Raw genomic sequence first — 9,279 nt, 5'->3', positions numbered from 1 at the left:
CCCCCGGCTCATGCCCTAACCTGGAGACTCAGTTTCACCTGCTCAGCCCTCTGCACACCTGACCTCGAGTTCCACAAACAGAGATGATGGTTTATGTATTTTCACGTCCATTCCCCATCCCACCTTGCAAGTCATCTGCTCATAAGCAATATCCATGAGAAGTTATTTAAACGAAATAATCAGCAGAAGAGGAAGTTGGGATGCAGTGGCCTCTTCAGGTCCCCTGCACACCCCCAACCAGGCATCCTGTCACAGTGACTGTAGTGTGTGAATTCCCATTACTCCCTTTACACAGGAAGAAAAGAGATACTCTTGCCCAATATTTTCTTGGGCCTCCGGACCATCCAGAGCCGCAGCCATAATCCAGAGGTTGAGTTTTGTCTGTGGGGCCTCCCCTACTGACCGTGACCTCCTCAGGGGCAGGAACACGCTTATCCCTGTCCCATAACTCCAGGCAAGTGGCCCACAAAGGGGCCAAGCACAAGACACCTGCCCTGATATCGGTTGTTCTAGAAATACTAGCACCTTCTGGGGACCCATTCCTGCTGCCAAGACTTAAGTCGTCACAAAAGCCTAGTGTCCCCTATCCTGCTGGTTGAAAGAAAGTATTTAGGGCAATTCCGAGACACTAAGGAAGGAAATGCTTTTCAAACTTTGCAGACTGTAACATGCAAAGGGTTTGAATGTCTCATACTGAAGTTTTTGTTTTAAGGAACCTGAATATAAAATTAGGAATGAGCTGGAATGCTGTCTGGGACTCCTCAGAGCCTGGAATTTCTCCGACCTTCCCTGTCACTGGAGCTGCCGCCTGAGTCTGAACACGCACCCCGTGTGGACGTGAGTTCACTCAGTGAAAAGCTCTCGCTTGCTTAACTCTCACAGCTCACCTTTAAGTGTTTGCGTGGGTGACTTCTTCTGTTGCCCAGACAACCACTCTGTCACCGGGCATTAGCTGTTGACACGTTAGGCATGTTTCACTGCATAGTGAATCAGCATTCTCTGTCTCTGGAATGAAACGAGGAAATTAAACATCAGAAACTGCTAAAGTGGCAGGAGGGCTGAAATAAGAAATGCACAAGAGGTGACTCATCCTCCTTTGATTCTATGCCTTGGCCACAGACACAAGTTAACCCTGTAATACCCACTTGGGACCAGTGGCTCCCGGCTCCTAGACAAGCCCAGCCCCCGGCTGCAGCAGGCTCTGATGAGGCTCTGGTCAGGGATGGCAAACACGGTGCCTTTGGAGCTGGCAGACAGCATCATTGCGTGGAGAGGCGAGAACTGAAAAATGCCAGCTCACCCTAAATGCACTCAAATTCCTGCCTTTTCCTCAGTACAGGTCAAAAGAATGATCCAGATTCAGCCCAACTGAGATATTCTTTCATGAAATAAATCTTGTAGACAAATCGGCCAACACCCTATTGGGACAACCCTTGCTGATTTTGAAAGGTTATCTATGTCCCTTATTTACTTCCAGCTTTATAATGTCATAGAGATTCAAGGGTGCGGATTCCCATTCACCCCTTTACAAGGGAAGAAAGGAGACACTCTTGACCAAGATCTTTAGGCAAACAGCAGAACCCTAACTATAGTTGACTCTGAAATTAAAAACCCAGTGCTCTTTACTCAGTAAAATGCTGCCTCTCTAGTGAAGCAATGCGTCTTTATAAATCACCTTATTTTGTGGTTACTTCTTATTTTGAGTCTTCTTTCTAGTGGATTATCTAGCTGCTCTACCATGTAGTCTTGTTGAACTCCTCATCTGGAAGGGCCACATCTATCATGTGGGGTAAATGAGATCATTTCAAACCTTGGAGTCATAGACCATGAAGAACCTTGGAGGTAAATGGAGAAGAGTAAATGGCACCATCCTTGCTGCCCAGCCTCATCCACCACACCCAGCACCCACCATCCTGCACCAAGTCCAAGGACAGCAAAGAGGCCAAGTGCTCCTCTCCAAGGGTGTCCCGTGTCTTTCTGGGCACCAGATAGTGGGGCTTGTGGTAATCCCCAGAATGCTGAAAACGTAGGGTTGTATGAAGATAAAGGAAAATAATGTGTGTCTAGTATTATGTAAACTGCAAAGAGTAACATCCGAGGAGGGTGTTACCACATGAGGAATCAACAGACTTGCTAGAGCCCACACACAGTACCTGAGGGCGGCTTTGCTGAGGGGCTGGGATCCTGGGAAGCTGCACCACTTCCAACACCCAAAGCTACCAAAAATTTCCCTCCACTTTGAGCTTTATCTTCCTGTATTCCCACAGCGTTATAAGGAGAATCCAGAGACAACACCAGCCTTGCTGGGTGTAGCTGGTGATGTTTGCTTCAAGGCCATGGGGTCTTTAGAGAGACCATGACTCATGCTGGGGGGCGGAGCTGAGAGAACAGGGTCCCCATCCTCGAGGAGCCCCACACAACGGCAGCTGCAGACATGGAAAGAGAAAGTTATGAGGAAAACAAAGTAAGTTCTACAGTAAAGTTCAGAGCCACTTACCCTTTAACCAGGCTGGCTGAGCTGATCCCAACAGACTGGTGAAGACAGGAGAGTCCCACCTGCTAAGAAGACTCTGGACACCAAGACCACGGCAGTATTTGAGGATGACCCCTGGGACGCATACAGGGACATGGGTTACACCTAGAGGAGGCACCAAGGATTCCTCAGGCCCTGGGAGTGTCGGGAAAGTGGACAGAGCCCTCCCTAGGTTGGCAGAGCAGGAACTCACATCCAGAGCCCTTTCCCAGGTGGCTGGAGAAGCCCCTACCGCCTCCATATGTCTGTAGCATGCAGCTTTTCACTTCCCCACCCAGGACCTTTGGTTCTCATATGATTAATAACATTGAATTAGCTGGTTCTCTAAGGACACTCCTGAAACCCCATCCTGCTGGCTGGGAAATCCAAATGTGGAACCCAGGGCACTGCATGGACAGCACCAGTGCTCATCTCCACCTCCCCGCCCTGGTGAGGATGGCAGGGGAGGTGCTGGAGTATCCTCCTGGGACCATCGAGCCTGCATGCTGAGGCTGGGCACTGCCCTGCTGGGCATTCCCAGTGCCCTCAGTGCCGAGGGGCCATGGTGGATGCTCCACTCCACACTGATGGGCCTCGAGGAGAGGAAAGCATCCTGCAGAAGGGGCAGGTGGGGTCTCCCGGAGCTGCCCTGAGGCCAACCTCAGGACCCAGCCTCTGGGCTGACCTAGCTGAGTGTCCAATCTCACTTCACACAGTCTCTAAAATCACAAGCCCCTGCCATCTCCCTCACCTGCCCAAAAAGGCTTCAGCTTTCTTTCCTCTTGGACCTCATCCAAACTCTCCCTCTGGGCATCATCCTCAGAGTCTCGCTGCCTCGGTGCCTTGAAGGGAAGTGCAAACATCATTCACAGCCCCCAGCCCTCTCAGGAGCCCAGTGGTGCCACACGTGCAGCTTGCTGGCCCTGGACACTGAGTGCTTGGAGCTGCTGTGTGGATGCTCCTACAGGGAAGAGGGTGCCCCATTCATTTGGGATGAGTCTTCACACCAATTTTGTTGTGCCCAGCCTTCACCCCACCTGAGGGGTGCCTGAGGACAAGGACACTGCTACATTTTGAGTGTGTCCCCCAGAAGTTCATGTGTTAGGAGGTAGAGCCTAACAGGACGTGTTTGGGTCTTGAGAACTCACCCTCATGAATGAGTTAATGCCATTCTCACAAGACTGGGTCACTTCTCATGGGAATGGACTCACCCTCGCAAGAGCAGGTTGCAGCAGATTGAGGCGGCCTCTCATGACTAGCCTTTTGCATATGCCTGCTTCCCCTGCTGCTTCTGTGCCATGTTAGGGTGCAGCACAAGGCCCTCACGAGAAGCCAGCACCATGCTTCCTGGACTTCCCAGCCTCCGAGAACCATGAGCCAAATCAACCTCTTTTCTTAAGTGTTAGACCTCTTTTAGAATTTGTCTAGCAGGCTTTTCAGGTTTTGCCAGAAAGCAATTCCCCAACAACAACAACAAAAAAAAAACTCTCTTTTCTTTATAAATTATTTAGCGTCAGGCATTCTGTTATAACAACACTCAATGGACTAACGACTACGACAGACACCCTCAAGCAGACAGGGGCTCCTGCCATCCACTAGCTCTAGTGTGTCTGCAAAATCATTACTGACTCTCCTCTATTTTTTTTATTTTTTTCTTTCTTTCTTTCTTTCTTTCTTTATTTATTTATTTTGAGATGGAGTCTCGCTCTGTCGCCCAGGCTGGAGTACAGTGATGTGATCTCAGCTCACTGCAAGCTCCGCCATCTCCCGGGTTCACGCCATTCTCCTGCCTCAGCCTCCCGAGAAGCTGGGACTACAGGCACCTGCCACCACGCCCAGCTAATTTTTTTGTATTTTTAGTAGAAACGGGGTTTCACCGTGTTTGCCAGGATAGTCTCGATCTCCTGACCTTGTGATCCGCCCACCTCGGCCTCCCAAAGTGCTGGGATTACAGGCGTGAGCCACCACGCCTGGAGAATCTCCTCATCTTTAAAAAGTAGATACAACCCCATTCGAATGATGACTTTGAAAATCAGGATACGTGATACTGATGCTGGGTGAGCATTCAGTCTGTGGTGTTGCCTCATCTACCCATGGAGGGATCAATATCACACATCTCTTTTGACTGCAGATTAGCTCAGGCACCTGCCTCAGGGCACATTTTAAAAGCTGTCAGTGTGTTAAACGCACCCGTTTCCCCACTGGTGTCTCAGCCTTTGAGCACGGTTCTCCATGTGCCTCATGAGCCCCCAAGGAGCCCAGCCATATCCTTCCCTGTTAGCCCCCCATGGCCTGTGTGTACCCACAGATCATGCTGTTCCCTTCCCCATGCACTCAACATCAATTGGCTCTTTAGGGACAGTTTGTCACCCCCTCTTCACTCCTGCTGTCGTCCCCAGAACCAGGTCCCAGTGGGCACAGAGGAGGTACTGGAAGCCCATGGAAATCTGCCAGTGCATTCAAAGTGAGAGCAGGGTCAACTCAGGCAACAGGGCTCTGAATTTAAACCTAGGAAGAAGAGCACCGAGGGTGTGGGCTGGGCTCAGTCCCCAGGCAGGGGGCGCTATGTGGCTGGTATGTGGGGGTGTAGGATATTTCTATTCTGGGACCTTCTCCATGACTCCCTATGAACCAGAACTCTGGGAGGTGAGAACTTTCCCAGCCCTTCCTTGGGTGCTGCCTCCATGGACAAAAGGAGCATCACTGACCATCAGAGAGGCGACACTGACATTGACCAGAGGGTTTACTGTGAGTAGCATGGAGGCAGAAAAAGGCTGAGAACCATGTGTCAGCACATAGGCTGTTAAGGAAACCCTCAGAGGGGGACAGCACACTGATTCTAGTAACTAGGCAGCATTTGGAGATGCTGCACAGCGAGCAGACACCCCTATCCCAGGAGGCTGAGCCACCTCCTGATGGTCATCACTGTGCTTTACACAACAGGCCGATTGTGTGGGGGTTTCCATTTCCTGCCTGGGATGGGCAGCGGGTAGCTGAGCGAGGACTGCCAACTCTCTGAAGCTCTATCTAAACAAATAAATAGGCTCTCCAGAATGAAAGGGGCTTTGTGCATTGTTCTGTTGACTTTGGGAAAGGAAAGCACAATTAACAAATGACCACAGAGGGGACACAGGGGGCAAGGGATCGAGCTGGTTCTCCAAGGCTAGGCCCACATCCAGGAGACAGTGGTGGATGCTGGAGAAGCAGCCGGTGGAGGCAGCTGCATCCTGTCCATCTCCCAGGCAGGCCTCCCTGGAGGATCCCTGCACCTTCAAGTCTCCAGTTCCTCCTTGAGAGTGTGAGGACAGCCACGGTGCCTGTGGACGGCACTGCTGAGAAGGTAGAATCACATGAATAAAATAACTGTGCAGTGGGTGCCTCCCAGGTCCTGATCCTCAGCAACTGGCTCCTCAGGATCCCCACCTGGCCAAAACCCTAAGGTTCAGTTCTGGCGTGAGTGCTGATGGGCCCTCACTTTTCTGAGTCTCCCAAAATCTCCATCAATGTCAAATGGAAGTTTTAGTGGTAGGAACAATAATAACAGAACCCAGTTGAAGGTGCTGCAGTGTGGTTTAAATGAGATGCTGCAGCATGAAATTTTCTCCAGGTCGTAAAAATGTAAAGCATTGTATTAATCTTAAATAAAAACGTATTACAGATTAGAACACAAACTATGCGTCCACTTTTGGGATGAACCGTAGTAATTCCAGCTCTGTGCCCACTCCCCTACAGTGTACAGAGAAAATGTTCCAGAATATTCTGTGCTCAGCTGAGGCCTCTGTGAGGCGGGGGAGCTTCTGGGGGTGGGGGAGCCCCAGGACAGCAGAAGCTGCAGTTGGTGTCTCTCAAGGCCCCTCAGGACCGTCTGCTGTGGGTGGCATTTGGGCCTATGCTCTTTTCCGAATGGGAAAGGCGCAGGTGGAAACAGGAAAGGTGTAGGAAGACACCGGGTAGAAAGGCAATCAGGCAGCTCCTTCAGAAAACAGGAGAGTTACTTCCTCTGGCTCAGCCCTCTTCACTCACACCCACATCCTGGGTCTCACTTCCGAAAAGACTCTTGGTCACAACTGACCTGGGGTGTCTGCCCAGTTCTCCACCGACACCAACAGCCGCCTGCCCTGTCCCAGCTTCTGTCTCCCACCTCCACTTGTCTTCCCCAAATGCAGCCTGACCACGCCCTCACTTGTTCCACAGCTCCCCAGGGCCCCATAAACCAACCACAGGGCTGCCTGCGTTCTCCCTGCCCACAGGGGCTTGTGCCTCCCCAGCCAACTAGCTCCTGACCTCCCACATCCCAGCCACACAGTCACCCTGCCTGGGGACTGAGCCCGGCCCATGCCGTGGGTGCTCTGTTCCCATAGTTTCCCTCAGCCCCAAGCTGTCACCATCATCTTCTGTGGCCATTCCACGTCCTGGGCTGGACCTTGTCTTTTGTCTCACAGACCTTGGGTCCAACCATGCAGGAAATGGACAAAAGATGCTTTCCCATATCAGGAAGGTAACAAGCGAGGCCAAAGTTCATAAATCAGAGGGTAGGGGAAGGGAGTGGCGGGCAACGTGACTGTGGTGTACTGAAAGGCCTTTCTTAAGACCCAGGTGTTTCACACAGCTATGAGATCTGAGACCCCACCCAGCTGGGAATATCTCTTAGTCCCAAATCCCATGTGCCCTTCAGGGCCCAGCAACCCAAAGACTACACCCATCAAATTCATTGTTCTTTTTTCTTTCCTCTTTTCTCTTTTTTTTTTTTTTTTGAGACAGAGTCTCCCTCTATCACCCAGGCTGGAGTGCAGTGGTGCGATCTCAGCTTACTGCAACCTCTGCCTCCCGGGTTCTAGTTATTTTCTTGCCTCAGCCTCCCAAGTAGCTGGAATTACAGGCGCATGCCACCACGCCTGGCTAATTTTTGTATTTTTAGGAGAAATGAGGTTTCACCACGTTGGCCAGGCTGGTCTCGAACTCCTGACCTCAAGTGATCCACCTGCCTCAGCTTCCCAAAGTGCTGAGATTACAGGCGTGAGCCACTGCGCCCATTGAAATCATACTTCCTAACCCACCTTTTACCACAGTGTGACAGGAAAGGATGGCACCCAGATGCTATTGGTGTACACAGCATAACCCTGGGAAAGTCAGAGCTGGCTGGCTTAGGGAACAAGCGCCCTAGCCACAGGTGGATGTTTTCCAGTATTCTCACTTTTATTCGTGCATTTGACAGGCAGTTTCTGGGGCCCACCCACCCCAAACACTAGGGATACAGTGTCCTGGGCAGACGGGCTCCCCGCGGGGCTGAACTCTTTGTGGGACAGATAAAGATGGAACAAAGCAAGTAAATTTCAAAGGCAGGTACAGATATAAAATTAGGTAAGTGCTTTAAAAGAAATGTCTGGGACCTGATGATTCAGAGTGAGGAGGCTGGCCTCCCTCAGGGACATGCCAGGAAAGGCCTCTCTGAAGAGGTCTGGGAAGGGACCGTGGGGGAGGAAGATGCTGCAAGATGGGTCTGGGACACCAAGGGAGCAGGGAGGGAGGGAGGCAGGAGCCAGGCATGTTGACCACATGAGAGTCAAGATTTCATTCTAGTTTCAACAAAAATCTTCCAAAGAGCATACCACAAAGGAGTAACGCTTTAGCAAGAGTTTGGGGAAGAGAAGGTACAAAGAGTGGGTGAATTGAAGGACTGAGCAATAAAGGAATGGGCCTAGATATAAAGGTGAAGGCCCATGTCTCTTATTCGTGTGTTTGTGTTGGTGTCAGATTCACTCTCTGAGGGAGGAGTTCTTTCATCCACCCCAAGGCTGGAAGCATCTCCAAAGCGATGACCTTGTGGCTTTAGTACCACAGAGAAACACATATCCCCCAGGCCAGCTCCAGATGCAGTCCCAGGGAAGGACTGCCTTTGGCTTGGGATGGGTCATGTGCCCAGGCCCAGACCTTAGCAAACCATGCTAAGGACTGTAACTGGCAGCTCACACCCAAAACCGTGCTTCTGGAAGGTAGAGAGGAGTGCCTTGAAATAAAGGCGTCATCTTTCTGTGCAGACAACACTGCAATCTCCCAGAAGTGCTGATGAAACTGAGCTCCAAAGGGAAGAAGGAACCTGGGTTTCCAAGGAGCAGAGGTTTCAGAGACGTGGAGTCTGTAGGCAGACAGCTTTCACTGAATTCAAATGAGAGGTTGAACTAGGATAGTTTCTCACGGACACAGGAGAAACGGACCGGATAAAGGAAATGAAATAAAAAAGCAAAGTAAACAGAACTGGAGGAAGAAATGAGAGCTTCAAAAATTTCAAACTGAGAAGGGCAGAGGAAAAGAGAAGCCACATTCAGGATCCAGGTGAATGTGGATGGTGCCCACAGTTCCTCTGTCTCATATCAGCTCTCAGGTCAGCACCAGGGGCTCAGTCATTTCCATGCGCAAGAGCTGAGACCTTCAAATCTAAAAGAGGTCTTGCAGTCTGTGCCCAACCGTGCTCATTCTGAGTGGAATGAGAATTCCACACTCCAACCCAAACCCAGTGAGCCTTTAATGGCGTATTCTTAAGCGGCAGACTTGGATTCAGGGCAAGAAATGCCATCGGAGCTTATAAAGCCTTCAGCAGAGGAGTATCAGCTCTAGAAACCCCAAACAGAAGCAGGCTTGGCCAAGCTAGAGACCTGCAGATGCAACACACCATGGGCTAGAATTCTTAGCACAAAGGGCACTTTTATCACAAAAGGCTAGAAAAACAGTCCTGTCCATTTTTAGAAGTCTATCAAAATATCCTGCTA

At 50.7% G+C, this 9,279-nt stretch overlaps 1 long non-coding RNA gene and 1 pseudogene across 1 annotated transcript; one reads left to right on the top strand and one right to left on the bottom strand.

Annotated features, from left to right (window-relative positions):
- Window positions 1-596: 596 nt before the first annotated feature.
- LOC126950198 (uncharacterized) lies at window positions 597-2,617 on the bottom strand. Its single transcript, XR_007724078.1, has 3 exons — window positions 2,498-2,617; window positions 1,676-1,777; window positions 597-1,005 (listed from the first exon to the last, which is right to left on the bottom strand). It is a non-coding gene; the product is annotated as an uncharacterized LOC126950198 (long non-coding RNA).
- Window positions 2,618-3,909: 1,292 nt separating this feature from the next.
- LOC126951809 (uncharacterized) lies at window positions 3,910-3,976 on the top strand (annotated as a pseudogene).
- The last annotated feature ends 5,303 nt before the right edge of the window (window positions 3,977-9,279 follow it).

This window comes from Macaca thibetana, chromosome 3 (genome assembly GCF_024542745.1).
Source record: "Macaca thibetana thibetana isolate TM-01 chromosome 3, ASM2454274v1, whole genome shotgun sequence".
NCBI lineage: Eukaryota > Metazoa > Chordata > Mammalia > Primates > Cercopithecidae > Macaca > Macaca thibetana.
The sequence above is the reverse complement of the archived record's forward strand: the minus strand, read 5'-3'. Positions and strand labels throughout refer to the sequence as shown.